This window comes from Helianthus annuus, chromosome 6 (genome assembly GCF_002127325.2).
Source record: "Helianthus annuus cultivar XRQ/B chromosome 6, HanXRQr2.0-SUNRISE, whole genome shotgun sequence".
NCBI classification, from domain to species: domain Eukaryota; kingdom Viridiplantae; phylum Streptophyta; class Magnoliopsida; order Asterales; family Asteraceae; genus Helianthus; species Helianthus annuus.
Window position 1 is genome coordinate 108,156,180 of NC_035438.2, and position 27,032 is coordinate 108,183,211.

The window sequence follows — 27,032 nt, forward strand, 5'->3', positions numbered from 1 at the left end:
GAGATATTGTCATCTTGTCTAGGAAATGAAAAGATTGGACATGAAGAAAGAAGATGAAGAATGGGTTGATAAGCTAGCTGACGCGTTACCACATAATGAATGGGGAACATATCTGTTGATTTTAAAGCATAACCGATAATCTGAAGATATGAATTTGTGTAAGTTCATTCAGAAGCTTGAAGAACATGAATTGGATGTTCAGAAAACTGCTATCATGAAGAATCCGGGTGCTCAACAAGATGTTAGTCTATACTATAGAGGAAGCAAAGTTGAGACTACTCCGAGTCTGAAGATTTAGACTGCTTTCAGTGCTGGTGGTACTTCAGGAACAAATGCTAGCACTACAACTCAGAATGGTGGATGTTCTTCATCATATTCAAGCTTTGACCCAAATTTCTCAACACCAAGTTCTCAAAAACAAAGTTCAACAAATTTGCAATGCAATGTGACATTAGATATTCAAAATGGTCAAAATTTTTCTCCAGATATTGCAAATCAACACATGGCATCTCTTGTTACTGTGTTAGAGTCGTATGAAAGTTTGGTTGCTGAACGAATTGGCAATCCGATGCTCACTAAAGAAGATTATGATCAGATTGATTCTGAGGAACTTGAATGGATGGACATCAAGTGGTGTGTAGCTAGTGTTTTAAGAAGAGCTGAAAACTTTAAACAAATCACCGGTAGAGATGATCTTCGTGATGCTGCTAGATCTCAGCTAGGTTTTGACAAATCAAAGGTTACTTGTTTTCGTTGTCGAGAAAAAGGGCATTTTAAACGAGAGTGTACAAACAGAGAAGCAACCGGAAGACAAGATCCGTTTGGAAACAACGATTATCATCGAAAAGCAATTTATCATCAGGTTGCTCAATAACCATATCAACAACAATCTTCAAGCTCAAATACTATTAAAATTGAAGGCTTTAATTGGGATAATTATGATCCTAACCGACCTTCATGTACTAAAGCATTTGTCAATCAAATCTTTGAAGACTCAACCTCAGGGGAAGAATCAGTCAAATCTAATAACCGTCCTAGAAGACAACCGATTTTTAAGTCTTCAGGAAGTGATGAAGACACTGATGATGAGGAAGAGTATATTAACAAAGCTAGAAAACAATTGGATTCTTATAGTTTTAATTTGTTTTTTGCAGATAAAATCGAGATGTTGAAAGAGAAAAAGGCTGCTAGAATAAAGAGAGAAATGGAAGCAATAAGGATCGCTGAAGAAAAGGCAAAAGCTGAAGAAAAACCGACACAGAAGGTCGAGGTTGAAGAGAATGAAGTGAAGATGGAAGTTGAGAAAGAATCGATTGTGATTGAAAAAGTGGTGGAGAAAATAGTTGAAAAAATCGTCGAAGTTGAAAAAATTGTTGAAGTTGAAAAGATTGTAGAGGTTGAAAAACCTTGTGCAAAGTGTTTAGTATCTTGCAAAGATTGTGCTGAGAAAGATACAAAGTTGGCTGAATTGGAAAAGCTCAAAGAAAACTTACTGCACAATGTGAGGAGCATAAAGGAGCCATATGATCTCCTAAGCAGCAAAGTAAACTTGTTCAAAGGAGCTTGTGATGAGGATATTCAAATGAAAAATCTTCTAAAAGCAACAATTCTTCAGAAGCAAACTGCAATCAACGGATATATTGAGATGAATGCTGAGCTGAAACAAGAATTCGCAGCAATGAAGATTGAAACAGAAAGAGTGAACAATTTACTTCGAAGTTATCAAAGTTCGGAGTATGTTATTGATCGCATCTATCCTACCGTGGCTGCTCATAAGTTTGAAGATGATGAAGAAAATTCTGGTAAGAAAACTGGTTTGAAGTATAACAGAGTACCAGCAAATCCAATGTGGGATGGCTATACCCCCTGAGACTTTGAAAAGGTGGCTGAAGCACTCAAGTTGAATCTGAAATCCGATTCTATCAATGGATTACCAGATGATATTGATGTTACCTTCACAGCGTCTGACACTGATCATGAGTCCGAGTTAATTAAGAAAGTGGTCGATCAGGTGTTGGATAAAGATGAGGAGTCAAAGTCAGAGTCTAAATCTGAAAAGTCGAGTCCGTCAGACAGAAGCTTGAGTTCACCAGTCAAAAGGGTTTACAATAAAGATTTTCTGATGTCAAAAAACAATTTGAATGACGAAACATTCAAAGTAGCATATACTTTGAATGATTCCGACAAATTATATTCTGATGAAGAATTTCTAATAAGAAGTGCGAAACTGAAATGATCAACAAGGTTTTCAAATTAACAGAAATTAATATTTCTGAAATAAAAGATGTAAATCTTACTAAAAAACCTAAAAAGTACACTTCAAGAGTTCAACAAAGATTGAACAAGAAACATGGTTACAGTTCTGGTTCGGGTTATCGAAAGAAACCAAACCATAACAGTAATTTCAAAAAGAAAGGATTAGGTTTTATTTCACCAGAAAATCATAAAAATGAGAAATTTTATAAACCAAAAACAAAATTTGTTTTAGGAACAAGTTCTGAAGAGGAGAAGGAGAAAACGTTCTGGAGACAGTCAAACAAAGAGCTTCTCGCTGAAAAGAAAAAAGAATATGTTGAAGGAATCTGAATCGAGAAGTGAAAAAAGAACCTGTTTCAAATGCCAAGAGGTTGGACATATTGCTTGGAATTGCCCAAAGCCAACCAACACAAAACAGGGAGTTTCCTCTAACGCTAAACTGAAAGAGAAATGGGTTGATAAAAAGGAACAACCAATAAAGAAATTTAAGAAGTTTGAAAATTCGACTTTCAAAGTTGGTGAAAGTTCGAAACATTTTTACAAAAGAAGAGCAAAGTTAAACAAACAAAAATGGGTTGTTCAAAATGTAACACCCATCTAGTTTACTTGAATTTAATAATAGTTCAACCCATTTTTGATAAAATATGCCTAGTTAACATAGATTTCATGAAGATAGTTCATTAGTAGCAAAGAGCTTAGTCGACTAACGACTAAATTAAAACATCCAAAAGTTGTTTAACAATTTGTTTACAACCCATAAACATAATCTACTAAAGTTTAAAACATTGCGGAAGCTTGTAAATAGTGTTCGGTTCTTCAAGAGCTAGCTCGATCATCTTCCGGTTAGTTCCAACATCACCTAGGATCAAAACCACAACAATTGTTAGTTTTGATAAGGTTACAATGGATATAAACAAGTTCCAAGAGTCAAACAACAAAAAAAAATAAAATTTTCTCGGATCAAGGGGGCGTCGCGTGACGCCAAGGGCCTAGGCGTCACGCCTAGCCCTGATTTTCACAGAATGTTTGTTCAGCTGTTTCTGTACATTCCCAGCTCCAAGTTTATTCAATCCCAACTTAAAATCGCCATAACTTATGATCCGTAAGTCCGTTTTTAGTGATTCTTTTTCCTACACGATCTTATTTAAATTACCGACGTGTCTACCATAATTGTTATCCGAAAAATTTGGTTTATGGGCTTAGTCACTAAAATCTCTATTTAGATATTCGACCAACTATATTTACACAACTTTACTACCGTACAATAGCAACCTTGAGGCGTTTTCACCCAACATCCGGGGCTTAGCATCACTCGCATTTCCTTACCAATTCCATGGCTTAATGCTCTTGTGTTTGATGTCACGTTTGCTAAATAATTAGACACCAATGCTACAATTTACACCATTATTCGACCCGTTGGCTCATCTTATGGAAAATCCTCCAATGTGATGCCTACCAAACGGTTCTTTATCCATTTAACTGTATTAATTCAAGTAACAATCATGGTCACTATTGTCATGATTCCTCTTATAACATCTATTCAACCCGTTTGACTATCTAGTGAAAACCATCACTTTATTAACAAGTCAATCCCAATCCCAAGTCTTTATTTTGACCCGTTTGATGTTCGAGTGAACTACGCCACTTTAGAAGGCATCAAACGCATCCTTCACACTCCGATTCTATCTATACATTAAACTCAAAAAAATATGCACAATTTAACGAGACTAAAGTCACGTACCTTTAAAGCACTCCTTTTCCACGTGTATCCTCTCCAGCGTGTCCACTTGACGTTCCGGATTCCTTGCCTAATGAGTTCAATTCATAACAAGTTTAGAACTCTTTCATGAGCTTTAACGCATTACTTCTTAACATATTCAAATCAGCGTTTTATCCAACCTTTAACATTTTAACCCTAATTTAGGCGTTTTATCAAACACCTAGCGGGTCAAATTTCTACATGATCTAAACCAAGTTCATGACTTAAAATTATCATCCAAATTAACTTCAATTAGACAATATACACATATTTTTAACATCAATAATTTTAGGGATTATCTCATAATTTCAGTTTACACTAGAACAAGAGTCTTAATCCTAGTGTTTATCAAGTTCTACTAACTTATTAACCACCCACTATAGTGATTTTGATCCATACTATTATCATGCAAGTTTTTGACAAGAAATCGTCTAGGGTTTGTCCCTAACCTCATATCTCTTCTAATTTCATGTTTGTAACACATAATTAAGTTCAACATTCAATTTCAATCATATGCAAGAAATTTAGGTTGAATCAAAACAACCTAATTTGACATACCTTATGATCCCTTTGACGAGTTGATCACGATTCTATGCTCAGATTTTGATTTCAAGTTGATTTAGGCCTTTAATCTGTGGTTTTTCTGTGAATTAGGGTTTGGGTGGAGAACCCCTTGTCACCCTCTGCTTGTTGATCGACCAGACACCTCAAATATGGGGTGTTTGGTTTTGTTTTCACTAATTTAGTAACATAAGTTCAAGTTTTGACAATATTAGCCCCTCACTTTTGTTTAACATAAAGTTTTGTTGTTTTAACCCTATTTAAGTTATTTTTAGACTTGTAGTTAACTAGGTTATAAATTCCTAGTTAATTAATTCTTGTTTATTTAAACTTTATAATTTTAATATAAAGTTTTATATTTCCGGGGTGTTACAAGTCCACCCCCCTTAAAAAGGGGTTCGTCTCCGAAACCGAATTACATACCAAATAATGTAGGGTAGAGCCGTTGCATTTCTTCTTCGGATTCCCATGTGGTATCCGCACCCTTCCTGTGTTCCCATTTAACCTTCACTTAGTTGATCTTTTTGTTTCTCAAACTCTTCACTTTACGATCTAAAATTGCAATTGGCTTCACCGCATAGTTGAGACTGTTATCCACCTCGATATCATCGTAGTGGATACGAGTAGTTTCGTCTGCTAAACATTTTCGGAGATGTGCCACGTGGAATGTGCTATGTATCCCACTCAACTCCTCAGGCAGCTCGAGACGGTATGCTACCTTACCAACCCGTTCAACGATTTCGAATGGCCCAATAAATCTTAGGTTTAATTTTCCTCTTTTTCTAAACCGAATTATCCCCTTCCATGGCGATACTTTCAACATTACCTTATCACTCACTTGAAATTCTATTAGCCTCCTTCGTTTATCCGCATACGATTTTTGTCGATCCTGAGCTGCTTTTAAGTGAGTTCGGACCAAGTCAATCTTCTCATTCGTAGTTCGGATTACATCAGTATGAGCTAATCCTCGAGGACCAACTTCTCCCCAACACACTGGGGTTCGGCACTTTCTACCGTATAACATTTCATACGGGGCCATTTTTATGCTCGCATGATAGCTGTTGTTATATGAAAATTCGACTAAGGGTAGATAGACATCCCAACTACCTCCGAAGTCAATGATGCAAGCCAGTAACATATGCTCCAGCGTTTGTATGGTTCTTTCGCTTTGCCCATCCGTTTGTGGGTGGTAGGCAGTGCTAATAAACAGTTTAGTCCCCATTTGTTCTTGGAATTCACGCCAAAATTTTGAGGTAAACCGAGTATCTCTGTCTGACACAATGGATATCGGTACCCCATGACGTGCCACAATTTCATTGGTGTAAACCTCTGACATTTTCTCGGATGTATACGTTTCACGAATCGGAATGAAGTGAGCACTTTTCGTCAATCTATCCACGACTACCCATATAGAATCAAACCCGCGGTTGGTTTTGGGCAATTTGGTCAGCAAATCCATTGTAATTGTTATGGGTTAAATTCTGAGCCCATATCCTGGGAAATATCTTGATATATATCTTGTTTATGCTGTATCTGTTTACATCCGGGATGCTAGTTCAGGATATTGGTAACATCCTGAATGGTATCCTCGGGATTACTAATGGATTATGTGCAGGCACGTGGGTTAGAAGCTAGCAACGTTAACAAGACCTATTCCACGGAAGACTCGGTCCAAGTCGTTCAAGGGAAGACGTTGAAGCCGTATTACTCGGTCCATAATGTTCATAATGGAATATTCGGAGTAGCCCATATTTGTAGGGATTATTGTTTGTAATTCGTTACTATAAATAGGAGGGTATATCAGATCAACTAGGACATCACAATCACACTCTCTACACTCTAACACTTGCTCTCTCACAACTCTCACACAAATTCATTGTAACACTTAGCGATTTGATCTATATCCTGCACTGTATCCTGAAGTTTAAAACAATAAGAAGAACAAGGCAGCTGTGATTGTCAGCTCCCGAGGTTTTGTGCCGGCGATCTAGATTGATCAAGGGCTTTCCTCGTACATCTCGTGTCATTTACTTTACCTTTTTGCTCATTGTTTGATCGTAGATACAGCTCAATATCCTGAGCCGTATCCTGAACACTGTTTTTCCAAACAACATAACCAGCATATTTTCAACACACTTTTTAGCACACTACCTCACTTAACTAATTTGATCACTTAATTGCTTCGGTAATTTTTGACCAAAACAATTTGGCGCCCACCGTGCGGCAAGTGGTGCTCTCTTTACTAAAAATCTTTGTGAAATCGCTAATCGGTTTTTTGTTTTCAAAACTTTTTGCCACATTGTTTACAATGGCCTCAAGATCAAACATGAGCTCTTCTACTGTGTCTGCTACAACTTCTGCAACAGTTGGTTCGGTGCTCCCACCACCTCCTCCAAGGATGCCAGCCTCTACACAACCTCAAGACGTTATCCCTACTCGGAGTGTCCAGGGATCTGCTCCTGTTTTAGCTTCTAACGATGAAATTCTAACCTTGTTTGGAAGTGTGCAGGAACAAATGAGGCAGCAACAGGAAACGAACCAAATGCTTTTAAGGGAAATACAACTCCTGAAGTCTGGCTCGAGCAGATCTGCTGAGGATAATGTCACTCCATTACACCCTAGAGCGTTGAACTTTAGTTCAGCTGTGTATACTGAGGATAACAGGGGGAATATTGTGCCCAGCCTTCCTCAGAACCATACTCCTGAAATACCCTCCTCGGTCAGGATATCAACCATGAGGAGCTCAGGATATGCTTCAGGATATGGGCAAAATCCTCTATCGGGTAACGTATCAAATAGTAATAATGCTATTACCACTAACAGTGTTGGATCTTTGCAGGATACAACTGTAACGTCAGAATTATCCAGGGAGCTTCAGAAATTAAAGGATATGATATCCAGTGTACCTGGGGTGGTGCAGCCAATCCCTGAAGTATCCCAGGATAGCCACAGGATATCTCGGTTCGCGCATCCTATATGTGATGCTGAAATCCCAAAAAGATTTCAGACTCCGAACATGAAGCTTTACGACGGAACCACGGATCCTGAAGAGCATATTGCCCAGTATAGGGAAAGGATGGAGATCAACCCTATTCCTCCAGATCTCAAGGAAGCGTGCTTGTGCAAGGGTTTTGGTTCAACCTTGGCAGGATCAGCTTTAAAATGGCTCCTGAATGTTCCTCCACATTCGATTACATCTTTTGCTCACTTAGTAAATTTATTTAATAGTCAGTTTTCTTGTAGTAGAAGTTTTGAAAAATTAACACGTGATCTCTACAGGATAACACAAGGGCCTCAGGAATCCCTCAGGGATTATGTGAACAAGTTCAGCCGGGAATCACTAGACATTCCCCATCTTGATGTAGCAACAGCTGTGCAAGCTTTCAAGATGGGACTGCAAAAGGATTCTCAATTTTATCAAGACCTTGTAATGAACCCATGCAGGAACCTGGATGAAGCCCGGAACAAGGCTCTAAGATATATTCGGTTGGAGGATGACAGAAAGATGCAAGAAAGGATGAATGCATCCTCAACATACGAGTCGACTAACAGGAAATCGGAATCCTCATATAAGCCATATCGCTCTAAGCCATATAGCAGAAATGATAACAAGAGAGTAAATGCTGTTGAAGACGAGGATCCTCAAGAATATCCTGAATTATCTGAATATTGTTTTTCTGTTAATATACCTGAACAAATGTATGCTATGCAGGGTTTGGGAGACAAGGCAAGATGGCCTAGAAAAAATCAACAAAAAGCAGATTGGAAAGACAAATCGAAATGGTGTGCTTTCCACGAAGATTTTGGGCATATGACCGAAGATTGCATCGCTCTGAGCAAAGAAATAAGCTATCTTCTAAGCAAGGGATATTTGAAAGATCTCTTGGGAAGGAAGAAGGATAAGGGTCAGGATACTGAGAAGGATCCTGAGCGAGCGGCATCACCTCCCGCCGATGCCAAGATAATCAACTTCATTTCAGGGGGATCCGACATTTGTGGAACTTCGTATTCGGCAGCAAATAGACATGCAAAGGAAGCTAAAGCCGAGAGGGGAGACAAACCTGTCAGGATGACTACCCTCACAACTGACAAAGTGATCACTTTTGATGCAGATGACAGGGATACTGTCCAGGATCCTCACCATGATGCCCTGGTAATAACCTTATATGTGGCTAACCATTTTGTACGCAGGATACTGGTTGATAATGGCAGCTCCGTCAACATAATACAACTGGAGACTCTGAAGAGAATGAATGTGTCTCCGATGGATATCACTTCAAAGTCCACTGTGCTCGTTGGTTTCAGTGGAGAAGCTAGAAACACAGTGGGAGAAATAAAGTTGCCCGTATATGTCGAAGGAGTCAACAAGATGCAACGTTTCTGTGTGATGGATTCTCTATCCTGCTATAACATCATCCTAGGAAGACCATGGATTCACGATATGAAGGCCGTGCCATCAACATATCACCAATGCATCAAGATCCCTACCCCTTGGGGGGTTGTCAAGATCGACAGCGATCAGCAGGAGGCGAAAGAATGCTACTCATCCTCGATGAAATCCTCAACCAAACCTAGTGCAGCATAGCAATTAAAGACGCGGGCCCAGGATATCGTGGAGGATCCGGAGCAGGATGTGAAGAAAATTATCCTAGACCAGGATAATCCCAATATTTCGGTGCTCGTGGGAACCAATATCCCTCAGGATATTGAAGAACAATTAATTAACTTTTTGAAATGCAGGATGTCAACGTTTGCATGGAAGCATGAGGATATGACAGGTATATCTAAAGACATTATTACTCACAAGCTTGGAATTGACAGGTCATTCAAGCCTATACAACAAAAGAGAAGGAAATTCGCCCCTGAGCGGAATGCAATTATCCAAGAGGAAGTTGAAAGATTATTGAAGTCCAGGATGATTAGAGAAGTCAAATTCCCTAGATGGCTAGCAAATGTGGTAGTGGTTCAAAAGAAGAATGGGAAGTGGAGAGTCTGTGTAGACTACACAGACCTGAACAAAGCTTGTCCAAAAGACCCATTCCCTCTGCCTCATATAGACTCGATGGTGGATGCCACTGCCGGTCATGAAATGTTGACCTTCATGGACGCATCCTCAGGATTCCAGCAGATTCAAATGGAACCTTCGGACCAGGAGGATACTGCTTTCATGACACCAACAGGTATTTATTGTTATACTGCTATGCCTTTCGGTTTAAAAAATGCAAGTGCAACGTACCAGAGATTGGTGAATATGATGTTTAAAGACAAACTGGGGGACACCATGGAGGTGTACATTGACGATATGGTGGTTAAATCCAAGAAAGCTGAGGATCATCTTCAGGATATTAAAGGAGCATTCGATATCCTGGACCAGTATAATATGAAACTTAATCCTGCAAAGTGCTATTTCGGAGTGGGGGCAGGAAAGTTTTTAGGATACATGGTGACAAAAAGAGGGATAGAGGCAAGCCCGGAGCAGATAAAAGCTATCTTGGATATAAAGTCTCCCTCAAATATGAAGGATGTTCAACGGTTAACAGGACGAGTGGCAGCCTTAAATAGATTTATATCAAGATCCTCAGAAAAGTGTAAAGAATTCTATGATATCCTGAAAAAGAATAAAAAGTTTGAATGGGGTGAGAAGCATGAAGCAGCCCTGCAGGATTTGAAGCAGTATCTCTCAACCGCACCTCTATTGATGAAGCCTGAGGATGGTGAACCATTATCCTTGTATCTGGCAGTATCAGGGAATGCAGTAAGTGCAGTACTCGTAAAGGATCACGAAGGTCAGCAGTATCCTGTTTATTATGTTAGCAAAAGTTTGTTAAATGCTGAAACTAGATATTCTCACCTAGAAAAACTAATACTGGCTCTAGTAATGGCATCAACAAAGCTTAGACATTATTTTGAAACACATAGGATTCATGTTAAGACTAATTATCCTGTTAAGAATGTGCTTAGAAAACCGGAGATGTCGGGTAGAATGGCCAAGTGGTCAGTAAAATTAAGTGCCTATGATTTAATATATGAACCTAGAAATGCAATAAAGTCTCAGGCTCTAGCAGACTTTGTGGCTGATTTCAGTAGTGATATTCAAAATGAAGTAGACCTAGAAGTACAACAACTAGGAGAAAACTTAGGATCCTGGATACTATATACTGATGGTGCATCTAATGTAAGGGGTGTAGGCTTAGGTATACTACTAAAATCGCCACAGGGGGACATAATACCCCAGGCTGTTAGATGTGAATTCCCTGCTACTAATAATGAGGCAGAATACGAAGCCTTAATCGCAGGATTAGAATTGGCTAAGAATATGGATATCAAGAATTTGCAAGTATATGTTGATTCCTTGTTAATTACTAATCATTTTAATGGATCTTATGCAGTCAAGGGTGAGAAACTAACTGAATACCTCGGTATTCTTAAAAAATTAGCAGGATATTTTGATGTTTTTACACTTGAACATGTACCAAGAGAGGATAACGCTGAAGCAGACGCACTGGCGAATTTGGGATCATCAATCAGGATACCAGAAGGAATCCCAATACCGATATTACATATCCTGTATCCTGCAACGGATCCTCAGCATAAGGAAGTAGCAAGTATTCAAGATCCTAAAGTGGTGTATCCTGAAGAGGATCCTAAATCCTGGACAACTCCAATTATGAGATATCTCAAGGAAGGACATATCCCCGAAGATGAAAATCCTAAGGCATTTAGGATGAAGGTATCACGATTCACTATCATAAATAATATTCTATACAAGAAATCTCTTGCAGGACCATACTTGAGATGCTTGGAGGATCCTGAAGCCAAAGAAGTACTTCAGGATATACATGAAGGGGATTGTGGTAACCATACTGGGGGCAGGTCATTATTTTCAAAAGTGCTAAGGACAGGTTATTATTGGCCAACAATGAGGAAAGATGCCGCAGAATATGCTCGAAGATGTGATGCATGTCAGAGGCATAGTAACATATTGCATCAACCAGCTGAACCACTATATCCTGTAGCGTCCCCTTGGCCGTTCATGAAATGGGGGATGGATATAGTAGGGAAGTTACCAAAGGCTCCGGGAGGAAAAGTCTTTATGCTGGCAATGACAGATTATTTCTCTAAGTGGGTTGAAGCTGAAGCATTTGTTCAAGTTAGAGACCAAGAAGTAGTATCCTTCATAAAGAGGAATATCCTGACCAGGTTTGGAGTACCAGCTGAAATCATTTGTGACAATGGGTCCCAGTTTATAAGCAGAAGGACTACTGACTTTTGCAAGAGTTGGGGAATCAAAATGATAACGTCTACTCCGGTACATCCTCAAGCGAATGGACAAGCTGAATCTTCAAACAAGATAATAGTGAATAACTTGAAGAAGAGACTTGGAGCCAAAAAAGGAAGATGGGCAGAGGAATTACCCTTTGTGTTTTGGGCTAACAGGACAACGGTAAAAAATGCAACCGGCCAAACTCCATTCTCCTTAGTATTCGGAGCAGAAGCAGTAATTCCAACGGAAATGGCGATACCTACTTCAAGATCTATCCTACAGAATCCTGAGCAGAATCCTGAAACCTTATGTCAAGATTTGGATACCATAGACGAAAAAAGAGACGCAGCAAGGCTAAGGATGGCAGCATATCAACAAAGAATATCCAGAGCATATAACAAGAACATAAGGACTAGGAGATTTCAAGTTGGTGATTGGGTGCTAAGAAAGGCTTTTCAGAATACTACTAATCCTGCCGATGGCAAGTTGGCTCCGAAATGGGAAGGACCATACGAAGTTGAATCAGAAGCAGGGAAAGGAGCATACAGACTCAAAAATATGGAAGGGGATATGCTACCAAGGTCTTGGAATGCTATACACTTAAAGCTCTATTTCAAGTAAGAATAGAATTTAATTTCTATCCCAGAATGGTATGTATTCTATCTCTTTTAAATATATTTGTTTATTATCTTTAACCCAATACTGACTTAGGCATCGGAGGGGTGTTAGCCAAGCTAACACCCACCTTAGTTTACAATTTTTTTGCAGCATATGCTCCAGGATATAGCTCCAGGATGTGTACTCAGGATAACTCGGAAGATTAGAGGATTGGCCCCCTCTCTCACGTTTAAGGGATACTGATCCCTTCACAGGTTTAAAGGTATTCACCTTTCTCCCGAATTGGGTTTAAACACCCCGCCTGGAGCGCAAGTTATTCAGGGATAGTTCAAGGTGGCGGGACCAGTCCATGTAAAAGTGGCTGATAATTTCGTTACTGTTGGCTATATCCTGAATCCTAAAGGTATATGAGGATTGATCACCCTCTCTCGCGAAAGGGTATTTTCATACTCTCTAAGGTTTAAAGGTTTTCACCTTTCTAAGTCTTGGAGTTTATACACTCCCGCCTGTAGCGCATGAAACTCAGGGTTTATCCCCAGTATACTAAGGGTTTATTTCAAGATATCAAGGGTTTTGCCCTGGGGTATTTGAAATTCATTCGAGTCAAAATATGAATACATTTGTGTTTCTGTGTCAAGCACAGGGGACATACATTATACTATTCAAAGGATGGATTCAGATTTATAAGTATGCACTGGGGACAAGCTTATAATGGAAAATTGAAATTGATTCTCTAAGAGTCTCTGGTATGATCTCTCCTTTTTATTTAGACAACTAATAGGTTGTATTTTAATATCCTTATCAGAATATCTTTCAGGATATCTACCGGGATATGTTTATAATATATTCTCAAAAATGTTCAAACAAAACAATTTTCACAAGTAAAATCTATAACAACAATAATAAAGTCAAAAGAGGAGTTATATTATTAACATATCAAAAGATGTGCTCTTAGTTTCACCTAAAAACAAGGCCCATCCACTAAGAGCACTAATAGCCCGTTACCATATTTACCCAACAGTTGAAGGCTTCATCTCAAATCGAGACCCATCCACCTCCAACTATTGTATTGTTCAAAAGCCATGCAGGAAATGTAAATTGTTCAGGTGCAGAAAAGTAAAGTGCAGAAAAGTAATTGTTTAAGGATTACAGACCAACATCAAATCTAAAAAAAATGGGCTCCGGCCTAAGCATCAACATCCATCATCGCCCACTCAGATGCCCTCACACAGCGGCATCCTCTCCAGCCTTCCCCGGCTTCTCAGCACCAGCATCCTCACCAGCATCCTGTCCAGCATCCTCACCTGCATCCGCTCCAGCATCCTTCTTATCTCCAGCCTGATCCACCACCTTTGCTGACTTAGAGGACTCACCGGCTTCTACAGAGAGTGGCACAGCTTTTCCTCCAAGCTCCTTTAGCTTGGCCACCCAAGAGTCAACCGGCCAAGCTGGGCACACGAGGTCTGTCTCCTTGGCCTCATAGGCCATCTTGATGCGTGCTTGTAACATGGAGACAATAGCAGAAGTCTTGATTCCCTCCCGGAAATTGATCATGGCCTGATCATGATCCATTTGAACGGTGGCAAGTTTGACCTCAGCTTCTTGGGTGACCTTCTTCAGCAGGCTTTCGTAGTGCCGGCTCTTCGCTTCAGCAATGGCACCTTGGTCAGCAACGGTGCTTTCAAGCTGTTTGATCCTGGCTTCATGGAGTGCAACAGTACCACATGCATCATTGTACAAGTGGAGCAAATGCTGGAGGCCCTGCGCATCAATAACAGGTACAAGTTAGAATATATGTATCTATAATGACTAAGATATCCTATCAGGATATCCTGTTAGGATATCCAGGCAGGATATATGTGCAGGATATATATGCAGGATATGCGTCAGGATATTACCTTGTTGAGGAAGGATGTCATTGGCTCTAAGGAATCAGTGAAGCTGAGATCGTCATAAGAGAACCCTTCTGAGCTTGGAGCACTGACTTCAAGGCCCTTCCTCTTTTTCGCTGTGGAAGCACGAGTCCTTGGGTTGGCCTTGGGAGCTGGGAGTGGCTTGGAGCTAGTGGTAGCAGGAGCCTCCTTCTTGACTATGGATGGAGTTGGATAGCTGTCAAGTTCGTCAAGGTCTAGATAGACTGGAACTTTGCTGGAATCTGCACACAGGGAGTAAAATTCTAAACCTCTCCTAAAAATATCAAATAAAAACATGTATGTACAGGATATCTTGCAGGATCCTTACCAGACATGTTTGCACTTGAGAGAGGGCTTGGAGTTGGTGGAGATGGGTTGAAACTTCTCTCTGCCTCTGGAAGGAGTCTGATGGCGTCTATTCTTTTTTGAGAATCTGCAAGGGGAGGTGCTAGCTTCCTAAAATCAGCTGTACAAGAAAACGACAAAGTCAGTTCAGGATATAAAGCAGGATAACAGGCAGGATCATCTTTAAACCCTAAATCCTACCCTTCTTCAACCAATTCACCGGATAATCCGCTCCACCAGGGATTGAATCTCTTTTTACAAAAAAGAATTTGGATTTCCATTCCTCTTTATTCCTGGTGGCTCGGAGGATTAATGGGTCACTGGAGGTAGAATAAAACAAGAATCGACAAGAGCCGTGGCACCTAAGTCGGTATGCTAGGGGGAGGTCATGAACAGAAAGATCAGGGATATGGTTGTTCTTGATTTGATCAAGAACAGACAAGACTCGCCAAAGCATTGGCATTGTCTGACTGAAACAGATTTTTGTGACATTAAAGAACTCAGTGATGAAATCCGAGAAAGGAAATTGCAACCCTAAGGTAAAAGGAAAGGCATTAAAACACAACCACTCGTCGGAAACCATGTCTGATCGGATTTCCCGATCAAACGGCCGGAACACCGTCCCTTTTGGGAAGATGCCGGAGGTTTTAAGGGCTGACAAGTGTGCACCGTCAAAGGTGCATATTTCTTTCTCCGGATCCTGGAGAATATTTTGATGGATGAACGTGGGAGCAGAGTCGCCGGAGCTAGATCTTGTCTGCCTTGCCATATTATTACCGGAATATTGGGAAGAATGAAAAGTGAAGTTGGGAGAGAAATGTTTACCTTTTTCTCTTCGGTAAAGGTTAAATGAAGATGAGGATAAGAAGATATAGGGTATGCTGAGTAAATATAGACCGGGTGGTTGAAAGTTGTCACATCAATAGTCTTATCTCTTAATTGCCTCGGCCTTTGTGAAAAAATGTAACCGTTAGGATATCAAACGGTAACATTTTTGGGGAAAATTGTTATGGGTGAAATTCTGAGCCCATATCCTGGGAAATATCTTGATATATATATCTTGTTTATGCTGTATCTGTTTACATCCGGGATGCTAGTTCAGGATATTGGTAACATCCTGAATGGTATCCTCGGGATTACTAATGGATTATGTGCAGGCACGTGGGTTAGAAGCTAGCAACGTTAACAAGACCTATTCCACGGAAGACTCGGTCCAAGTCGTTCAAGGGAAGACGTTGAAGCCGTATTACTCGGTCCATAACGTTCATAATGGAATATTCGGAGTAGCCCATATTTATAGGGATTATTGTTTGTAATTCGTTACTATAAATAGGAGGGTATATCAGATCAACTAGGACATCACAGTCACACTCTCTACACTCTAACACTTGCTCTCTCACAACTCTCACACAAATTCATTGTAACACTTAGCGATCTGATCTATATCCTGCACTGCATCCTGAAGTTTAAAACAATAAGAAGAACAAGGCAGCTGCGATTGTCAGCTCCCGAGGTTTTGTGCCGGCGATCTAGATTCATCAAGGGCTTTCCTCGTACATCTCGTGTCATTTACTTTACCTTTTTGCTCATTGTTTGATCGTAGATACAACTCAATATCCTGAGCCGTATCCTGAACACTGTTTTTCCAAACAACATAACCAGCATATTTTCAACACACTTTTTAGCACACTACCTCACTTAACTAATTTGATCACTTAATTGCTTCGGTAATTTTTGACCAAAACAGTAATTTGTTCCCATTTCCAAACCGGGATATCCAATGGTTGCAGCTTACCATATGGTTGTTGGTGCTCTGCCTTGACTTGCAAACAGGTCAAACACTTCTCCACATATTTTACAATATCTCTCTTCATCCCGGGCCACCAATATTTTTGTTTTAAATCATTATACATCTTGGTCGCCCCCGGATGTATCGAGTAACGAGATTATTGGGCCTCGTCAAGTAGAAGTGCTTTGGCTCCACATGTATTTGGAACCCAAATTCTCCCAAATCGAGTTTTCAATCCTTGGTTACCGTCCTCCAAGTCTTTTAACTGCCCTACTATTCTTTCCTTTTTCACATTCTCTTCCTTTATTGCTTCAATTTGAGATTTTCGGATTTGGTCAAGCAATCCCGATGTCACAATTAGTTGCATCGATCGAACTCGAATAGGCGTATAATCTGTCTTTCGGCTCAAGGCGTCCGCCACCACATTAGCCTTCCCGGGGTGGTAATGTATATCACAATCGAAGTCCTTGACAGTCTCTAACCACCGCCTCTGCCTCATATTTAATTCCTTCTGATCGAAGAAATACTTCAAGCTTTTGTGGTCGGTAAAGATAGTGCACTTTACCCCATACAAATAATGCCTCCATATTTTCAAGGCGAACACCACTGCCACTAACTCAAGGTCATGCGTAGGATATTTCTTTTCATGAGTCTTCAGCTGCCTTGAGGCATAGGCTATAACCTTGCCTCGTTGCATCAAAACGCAGCCAAGCCCCGAATGCAAGGCATCCGAGTAAACTACCATATCATCCGTTCCATCCGGTAACGACAATACCGGTGCTTGGGTCAGTTTTTCCTTAAGCGTTTGAAACGCCCTTTCTTGATCCTCGCCCCAAATAAACTTTTCTTCCTTGCAGGTTAGTTTGGCTAATGGCATAGCAATTTTGGAGAAATCTTGTATGAATCTCCAGTAATAACCCGCAAGCCCCAAAAAGTTTCTGATTTCCGAAGGATTCTTTGGTGGATTCCATTTTGCCACGACTTCTATTTTCGACGGGTCAACTAACACCCCGTTTGCATTAATGACGTGCCCGAGATATTGCACCTCTCGTAACCAGAAGGCACATTTTGAAAACTTTGCATACATTTTTTCTTTTCTAAGCGTCTCCAATACTTCACGCAAATGTCTTGTGTGTTCCACTTCATCCTTTGAGTATATTAAGATGTCGTCAATAAACACTATCACCGACTTGTCTAGCATAGACTTGCAAACCCGATTCATGAGGTCCATGAAAGCTGCGGGTGCATTAGTTAACCCAAAGGACATCACAAGAAACTCGTAATGTCCGTACCGCGTACGAAAAGCCGTCTTCGGTATATCTTCCTTTTTGACTCTCAACTGATGGTACCCCGATCTAAGGTCGATCTTGGAGAACCAACTTGCGCCTTGCAATTGGTCAAATAAGTCGTCGATTCTTGGGAGTGGATATCGATTTTTCACCGTGAGTTTGTTCAAATCTCGGTAATCGACACACATGCGCATGCTCCCATCCTTCTTTTTCACAAACAGTACCGGTGGGCCCTACGGAGACACACTTGGGCGAATAAACCCCTTGTCGAGGAGATCTTGAATTTGAGACATTAGTTCTTGCAATTCTGAAGGTGCGAGCCGATACGGCGCCTTAGCCACGGGTTTCGCGCCCGGAATCAATTCGATTCCGAACTCTACCTCCCGTTCTAGCGGTATTCCCGGTAGATCTTCCGGAAACACGTCGGCATATTCGCGTACCACCGGTACGTCTTCAATCCTTAGTGATTCCTTGTCTGGTTCGTTTGCGTATATCATGAATGCCCTACAACCATGCCTCATGAGCTTGTAAGCTTTTATCATTGAGCACATAACGGGTTTACCCTCTTTCTCGCCATGTATGGTAACCGATTTCCCACTTGGAGATGTTAATTTTATCTCCTTGCGGAAGCATACGACTTTTGCATGGTGTCGGGATAGCCAATCCATCCCGACCAATACTTGGAATTCTCCCATGGACATAGGAATCAAGTCTATTGGATACTCCTCATCGTCTATGCTTATCTTGCAATCTCGACATATATCACACACAAGGAAATTTTTATTATCACCTATTTCTACCTCTAATGGCATAGGTAATTTCGTTAGTACAAAGGAAGGATGTCGAATAAATCCATGTGAAACAAAGGATTTGTTCGCACCCATATCAAATAACACATGTGCAGGAATTGAATTTATGGCAAATATACCTGAGACCACATCGGGCTCCGTTTTCGCCTCCACTGCTGTTAACTGGAAAGATCTTGCTTTTGCTTTTGGTGTCTCAATAGGTGTTTTCTTGTCATCTTTCTTTCCGATCAACTCCGGGCACTCAGATTTCTTGTGACCCGGCTGATAACATTTGTAACACACCGACACTTTCCCCGGTCATAATGCAGCCGTGTGCCCAGTCTTCCCACATATAGGACACGGCTTGTCCTTAAACCGGCACTCACCCTTGTGTCCTTTCCCGCATACTTTACAACTTGGCGTACTGCTCTTTCTCTCTTGCTTCTTCGATGAGTCAGTCGTGCGTGCCTTTTTCGTAGGGCTTGGATTAACCTCTTACGCCCTTCTTTCACCCCTTTCAATTTGTTTCTTTAGCTCTATTTCTCTTTATCGAGCAGTATTGATAATTTCAGTAAGGGTCTCATATTTTGAGGGAGTCAGGAACTCCCGATACTCTGCGCTTAGCATGTTATAATAATAATACACCTTCTGTTCTTCGAAGGTTACCAATTCATCGCAAAACCTCAGTTTGTCAAGAAAGATCCCGTGATCTTATCAATAGATTCGCCTTTCTGTCTAAGCTGAATAAACTCCTCTTTGATTCGATTGATAACCGCTTTGGGACTGTGATGTTTGAGGAATGGTACCTTAAACTCATCCCATGTCATTGCTTTCGCCGCTTCACTTCCGATTTCCTTTTTCTTATTATCCCACCAATCTTTTGCTTGACCTCTCAGCTGACCCGTGCCATAAGCTACGAAGTCACTTGTATCACAATGGGTTCTCTCGAACACCCCTTCAATATCACTCAACCATCTTTGGCACACTATCGGATCCACCTCTGCGTGATAGAGTGGCGGCTTACATGCCATAAACTCTTTGTACGAGCAGCCCTTGCGCTCTACAGATTTTTCCTTAGCTACATTAGCATCATCTTCCAATTTCTTGATTCTGCCATCAACAACCGATAATACCATATTCTGAATCTTATCAATAAAACCGGATAAGCTATTTTCGATTGCCTTTCCTACTTCCTCGGCAATCACTTCTCTCATTTGCTCGGTGACTCTTGGCACCGCTTCGTCATTTCCCATATCCGTCATCTTTAAAACTGAAATGTTTACATTATGTGTTAAACATTTCATCCATATTATGTGGTTTATTTACTTTGGTTTAGTCAAGTTCGTAACTTGTTTAACTATTCTTACTTAATGCACTTTCCGGGTTTGAGTGTGTTAACACACTCTTCCCGTGCATATCCATTCCTGTTTTGTTTACATTAAAGAACCTACTAAAATGATTAACTCTTACCGGATGTTGATCAAGCTTGAACCGAACACACCTTGTTAATAACCTTGAGCTCTGATTACCAACTTGTAACACCCGTCTAGTTTACTTGAATTTAATAATAGTTCAACCCATTTTTGATAAAGAGTTAACTGCCATTTTCGTCCCTATGGTTTGGTCACTTTGGCCATTTCAGTCCATTTTTCAAAAATGCGCCATTTTCCTCCCCGACGTTCTGGAAAGGTGCCATTTCAGTCCAAAAATCATAACCCAGTTAAGTCGGTTAGTAAATAAGGACTGATTGTGTAAATTTGTAACATAAAGGACTGATTGTGTAAATTTGTAACACCACCACCACTAGCCCTGCCACCACCACCACTCCGCTACCACCACCACCACCACCACCACTCCGCTGCCACCGCCACCACCACCACTCCGCTGCCACCACCACCACCACCACCACTCCGCTGAGTGGTGGTGGCGGTGGCAGCGGAGTGGTGGTGGTGGTGGTGGTGGTGGCAGCGGAGTGGTGGTGGTGGCGGTGGCAGTGGAGTGGTGGTGGTGGTGGTGGCAGCGGAGTGGTGGTGGTGGCAGGGCTAGTGGTGGTGGTGTTACAAATTTACAAAATCAGTCCTTTATGTTACAAATTTACACAATCAGTCCTTATTTACTAACCGACTTAACTGGGTTATGATTTTTGGACTGAAATGGCACCTTTCCAGAACGTCGGGGAGGAAAATGGCGCATTTTTGAAAAATGGACTGAAATGGCCAAAGTGACCAAACCACAGGGACGAAAATGGCAGTTAACTCTTTGATAAAATATGCCTAGTTAACATAGATTTCATGAATATAGTTCATTAGTAGCAAAGACCTTAGTCGACTAACGACTAAGTTAAAACATCCAAAAGTTGTTTAACAATTTGTTTACAACCCATAAACATAATCTATTAAAGTTTAAAACATTACGGAAGCTTGTAAATAGTGTTCGGTTTTTCAAGAGCTAGCTCGATCATCTTCCGGTTCGTTCCAACATCACCTAGGATCAAAACCACAAGAATTGTTAGTTTTGAAAAGGTTACAATGGATATAAACAAGTTCCAAGAGTCAAACAACAAAAAAATAAAATTTTCTCGGATCAAGGGGGTGTCGCGTGACGCCAAGGGCCTAGGCGTCACGCCTAGCCCTGATTTTCACAGAATGTTTGTTCAGCTGTTGCTGTACATTCCTAGCTCCAAGTTTATTCAATCCCAACTTAAAATCGCCATAACTTATGATCCGTAAGTCCGTTTTTAGTGATTCTTTTTCCTACACGACCGTATTTAAATTACCGACATGTCTACCATAATTGTTATCCCGAAAATTTGGGTTACGGGCTTAGTCACTAAAATCTCTATTTAGATATTCGACCCACTATATTTACACAACGTTACTACCGTACAATAGCAACCTTAAGGCGTTTTCACCCAACATCTGGGGCTTAGCATCACTCGCATTTCCTTACCAACTCCATGGCTTAATGCTCTTGTGTTTGATGTCACTTTTGCTAAATAATTAGACACCAATGCTACTATTTACCCCATTATTCGACCCGTTGGCTCATCTTATGTAAAATCCTCCAATGTGATGCCTACCAAACGGTTCTTTATCAATTTAACTGTATTAATTCAAGTAACAATCATGGTCACTATTGTCATGATTCCTCTTATAACATCTATTCAACCCGTTTGACTATCTAGTGAAAACCATCACTTTATTAACAAGTCAATCCCAATCCCAAGTCTTTATTTTGACCCGTTTGATGTTCGAGTGAACTACGCCACTTTAGAATGCATCAAACGCATCCTTCACACTTCGATTATATCTATACATTAAACTTAAACAAATATGCACAATTTAACGAGACTAAAGTCACGTACCTCTAAAACACTCCTTTTCCACGTGTATCCCCTCCGGCGTGTCCACTTGACGTTTCAGATTCCTTGCCTAAAGAGTTCAATTCATAACAAGTTTAGAACTCTTTCATGAGCTTTAACGCATTACTTCTTAACATATTCAAATCTGCGTTTTATCCAACCTTTAACATTTTAACCCTAATTTAGGCGTTTTATCAAACACCTAGCGGGTCAAATTTCTACATGATCTAAACCAAGTTCATGACTTAAAATTATCATCCAAATTAACTTCAATTAGACAATATACACATATTTTTAACATCAATAATTTTAGGGATTATCTCATAATTTCAGTTTACACTAGAACAAGAGTCTTAATCCTAGTGTTTATCAAGTTCTACTAACTTATTAACCACCCACTATAGTGATTTTGATCCATACTATTGTCATGCAAGATTTTGACAAGAAATCGTCTAGGGTTTGTCCCTAACCTCATATCTCTTCTAATTTCATGTTTATAACACATAATTAAGCTCAACATTCAATTTCAATCATATGCAAGAAATTTAGGTTGAATCAAAACAACCTAATTTGACATACCTTATGATCCCTTTGAAGAGGTGATCACGATTCTATGCTCAGATTTCGATTTCAAGTTGATTTAGGCCTTTAATTTGTGGTTTTTCTGTGAATTAGGGTTTGGGTGGAGAACCCCTTGTCGCCCTCTGCTTGTTGATCGACCAGACACCTCAAATATGGGCTGTTTGGTTTTGTTTTCACTAATTTAGTAACATAAGTTCAAGTTTTGACAATATTAGCCCCTCACTTTTGTTTAACATAAAGTTTTGTTGTTTTAACCCTATTTAAGTTATTTTTAGACTTGTAGTTAACTAGGTTATAAATTCCTAGTTAATTAATTCTTGTTTATTTAAACTTTCTAATTTTAATATAAAGTTTTATATTTCCGGGGTGTTACACAAAATTCAAAAGTTAGTTCTGGCAATGAATCTGACTCGTCAAAGTCAGAAGAACCATCTGTTGTGGTAAAAGGTGAAAATTCCGTTCCAACAATGGATGATGAAAACTTTCCACCATTGTCAAACGGAAATTTGAAATCAAAAGATGGAAAGATTGAGATTTCAGATCAATTCTTCGCTGATGAGAAAGAATTTGATGCTGAAAAGGCTTTTAACAGTAAAGTGTTACACATTTTTGGAAAGATGACTGATGGGAAGGTGAAGGGAGTGAAAGAGTTTTATGAGTAAAAAATTGTTAAACCGAACGAGGATGGTTCACCCATGATTCCTCAGGCATGGGTGAGATTCTTTAAAAAGTAAAATCCGGACTTGCTGGAGCTCCCAAGTTGGTAATCGTGGAGCATGAATCGGCATCATTCTTGAAAAATGTTTTTGTGAAAAACCTACAAGTGTTAAATCTTACAAGTGGTTGATTTTTGAAAAACAATGTGACAAACAAGCTAATTTTCCGGAAAAACCAGTTTAAGTAAAACAAACTTAAGTGTTTTGAAATCATAATGGGAAAATAGGTTGTTGTCAGGGGGAGTTCTGATTGTTTACGCCAAGTGGATGGCGAATTGAAGCAATTCACATCAGTTTGTCAGTTTATTTGTACAGTTTATTGCGTATATTTTCAAATTTTCCTTGAAAATCAAAAATTGAAATATATTTTTGATTTTAGGGGGAGTAAAAAATTAGAAATTTTGAAAATTAGGAAAATTCAAAAACAAGATAAAATCTAAAAAGCCAAAAAAATCGAAAAATCAAAAAATGAGTTTTGTTGTGAAAAAGAGGAAATGATAGTACATCAGTAGGCAATCACGACATGCTAAAGAATTGGAAAGTCAAATGTGATAAACAGTCTCACTAATGATATGTCAGTAGGTTTTTATACATCCAGTAGATTGTTTTCTAGATATAAACCTAAATATTTAAAGCTTACTTATTTTGTGGGGAACATCTCTCGGATAGATAGGTAACTCCTGAAATCTTGTTTGAAGGGCTTTCTATTTCTGACATACTAGGTCTTTGTGCGTGATGATATCTGGGGTATTATACCAGGACTTCTGATTTTGCGGAAGCAATAGCCTAGTCCTCGTATAATACTCTGCACTACTTTAAACATAAAGCTCACCTTAGCATAAAAAATGATGAAACATTGAAAAATGCTAATCATGTGCTGTTGAAGAAAAGATCCCCAAACGGGACACAGTGAAAGACGAGCCATCATATCTCTGATTGAACGGAAGTTCTAGTCTGAGCTCTCATGGTCTCGCATTACCCGTTTACAGATATCATTAGTGTACATTCACCTGTAAGACTGAATATAGAAATCTTGATACGAGAATATATTCTGAGGTGGGACACGCGCATAAGTTAAGTCCATTAAAACACTAATCTCGTATCTCGAAACAGTTGAAATTTGTGTGAAAATTTAAATGGATCAGTATACTGACAATCTAAGTGAATCGTTTAGAACTTAAAGTGTTTAAAGCTCAACAGTGCTTGTGGTTTGTCATAAACTGATATGATCCTCTTACACAAACTCACAAAAATATTGTCTGTAAATATTTCTTTACTGCTTTTCATTAATGTGTTTTAGCATAAAATTTTGAAAAATCAAAAAGATTTTATTTCATCTTATTTTAGACAATTGATGTTGAAAAGCTGATTTTCAAAATTCCGAGTGCTAAACATGATGAACAACAGTGGGTTGGGAGAGTGTGTTTGAAATGAAAAGTGAAATTAAAGTTTGAGATAATGATTACCGTTAGTTAATCAAGGTCATTAATTTGAACTTGATATAACTATTGTTGATGATTGAATAGCATTTACGAGTGGATTCTAAATTTGTTAAATCTTAACTGTTGTGAAACTTATGTTTTGGGTAGAGATTTGTGCAGATCCCCGTGTCTAAGCCTGAGCAGAGTTTAAGCCAGGTCACGATCTTAGAATGAGGGCTATGTTAGATTGCGATCCTGGAACAACTTAAGGGGGAGTCTGTTAGCAAAAGGGGAGTGTGAAGACAGTAGAGCCAGGATCAAATCTTGATGTCCACACCAGGTGCTAATGCTGAAGAGTGTAAGGAATCAAGAGATTTGATCAAGAGAGACATAAGAGCCAGATTCAGATTCTGGAAAAGTAAGAGAAAAAAGAACATAGAGATTGAAGGATGCTTACAGTGTCAGATACTTTGGAAAGAGCGTGAAGACTGATCAAGACTGAAGACTCGACATACTGAAGACTCGTACCGAAGACTCGTCAACATCCAAGGGGGAGTTTGTTGGTGCATATGTCTGTCGACTTCGGCTTGTATCGAGTCTTGTAATAAGATTGATAGATCTAGACACATTGTACGAGAAAAACGGGGATCAGTCATGAATCAGCCAGTCCACACGAAGTGGATATTCCAGTTCATGCGAACTGGCATGCGTGGTTCATGCGAACTGGCATCTAGTATAAATAGGTGAGTTGTGTTGTCATTTGTAACAGTTGTGATTCCGGAGCTGAGGTGCTGCCGAAGTGTCGAACAAGTTGTAATCGTTTTCAAATCAATCCAAACGACAATTAAAGTGATTCCTAGTGTTAATCAAGCTGCAATGAAGATCGAATCATTGAATTCCGCCTTTGATTTGTTCTAGAACTCTTCTGATTGACTCATTTGATCGATTCAGTGATCCTATAATAATATTTGTTTGTTGTTCAAAGATACATTTGGGTCAAGGAATGAATGAATAACACGTCTGTAGCAAGACCATTACATAACAAGAACCAAAATCATCAAACATTATAACAAGTATGTGAATGTAGCAAAAACATTACATAACAAGAACCAAAATCATCAAACATTGTAACAAGTATGTGAATAAAAGTTAAAAGATGCAAGTAAAACCCAAGAAATGTGTGATAAACTTACCAAGTTTATAGCCAAAGAACAATGCAAAACCCAATTGTAATAATTGTAATGAGTATTCTAATGTTCTGAAATCAAAGTAAAATAGAACTTTTAGGGTTTTAAAAGTAAAAGAAAGTATTTAGTTCAACTGAGATTAACTTACCAATTTAAAGAGATGATAAACTGAAGAGGTGAAAATAAGCATGTAAAGGTGAAATTGAAGACATGAAAATAAGCAATGAATGAATAACACGTATGTAGCAAGAACGTTACATAACAAGAACCAAAATCATCAAACATTGTAACAAGTATGTGAATTTATTAAAAACAGATTTTGTTAAAAAAACACATTTTTAATATAAAATATATTTATAATAGTTTAGGTTGGGTTGTTAATGGGTATGAAAGGTTAGGTTGTGTAAATGGAAGAAAGTGAACTTGTTAGGGTTTGAAAAGTAAAAGAAAGTATTTAGTTCAACTAAGATTAACTTACCAATTTGAAGGTTTAATTGATCTTTTGGCTTCGTTCTTCATAGTTTGAAATTGACGTTCTGAAGATGTGTTGTAGGAGATGTGAGAGTGTTGTAGGAGTGTGAGGTTGATAAAGCTTCACATGAATATATAATACCAAGATAGGTGAGAGTGTTGTAGGAGATGTGAGGTTGATGTTCAGTATGTGCTGTTGATAGTAGTAATGAAAAGTTGTAGAGTTCCAATGCTTTTACCATGTTTTACAGCTGTAAAACAACTCTACAGTGAAAAGGACAAATTGCAAAAGGTAAAGGACAACAGTAAAGAAAGCTTGTATTTGACAGGTTTAGTACTTGAGGATTGTAAAAGCATACACTATGGTGAACTTTAACCTCAACCGGTTGCCATATATCAAGAAAAGACAAAACTAATTTACATTAAATAAATATAAAACTTATTCTAGTACTATGACCGGATCGTTTAAGCAACCAAAGGTTGCAATCGGTTGAAACATATTATAATATATCTTTATCCTTTTGCATTATTTAAATTGTTTTTATATATAATATTATCATATTTATATAATAACATATTAGTTTAGGTCGAGTTGTGAATGTGGGTGAAAAATTGGAATGAGTTGGGTTGTTGTTGGTGCACTACATCTGTTGATTCCGTCTAAGTGTCTAGGATCAGGTCTTACATTGTATTGTATAGCATAGGGCACGAA

At 39.2% G+C, this 27,032-nt stretch overlaps 1 long non-coding RNA gene across 2 annotated transcripts; it reads right to left on the reverse strand.

The window, feature by feature from the left end:
- Positions 1-20,888: 20,888 nt before the first annotated feature.
- On the reverse strand, positions 20,889-26,480 carry LOC110917900. Of its 2 annotated transcripts, XR_002580930.2 has the most exons (4): positions 26,328-26,480; positions 25,856-25,920; positions 21,947-22,013; positions 20,889-21,066 (listed from the first exon to the last, which is right to left on the reverse strand). It is a non-coding gene; the product is annotated as an uncharacterized LOC110917900 (long non-coding RNA). The 2 variants fall into 2 exon arrangements; XR_002580929.2 differs by lacking the exon at positions 25,856-25,920.
- Between the last annotated feature and the right edge of the window lie 552 nt (positions 26,481-27,032).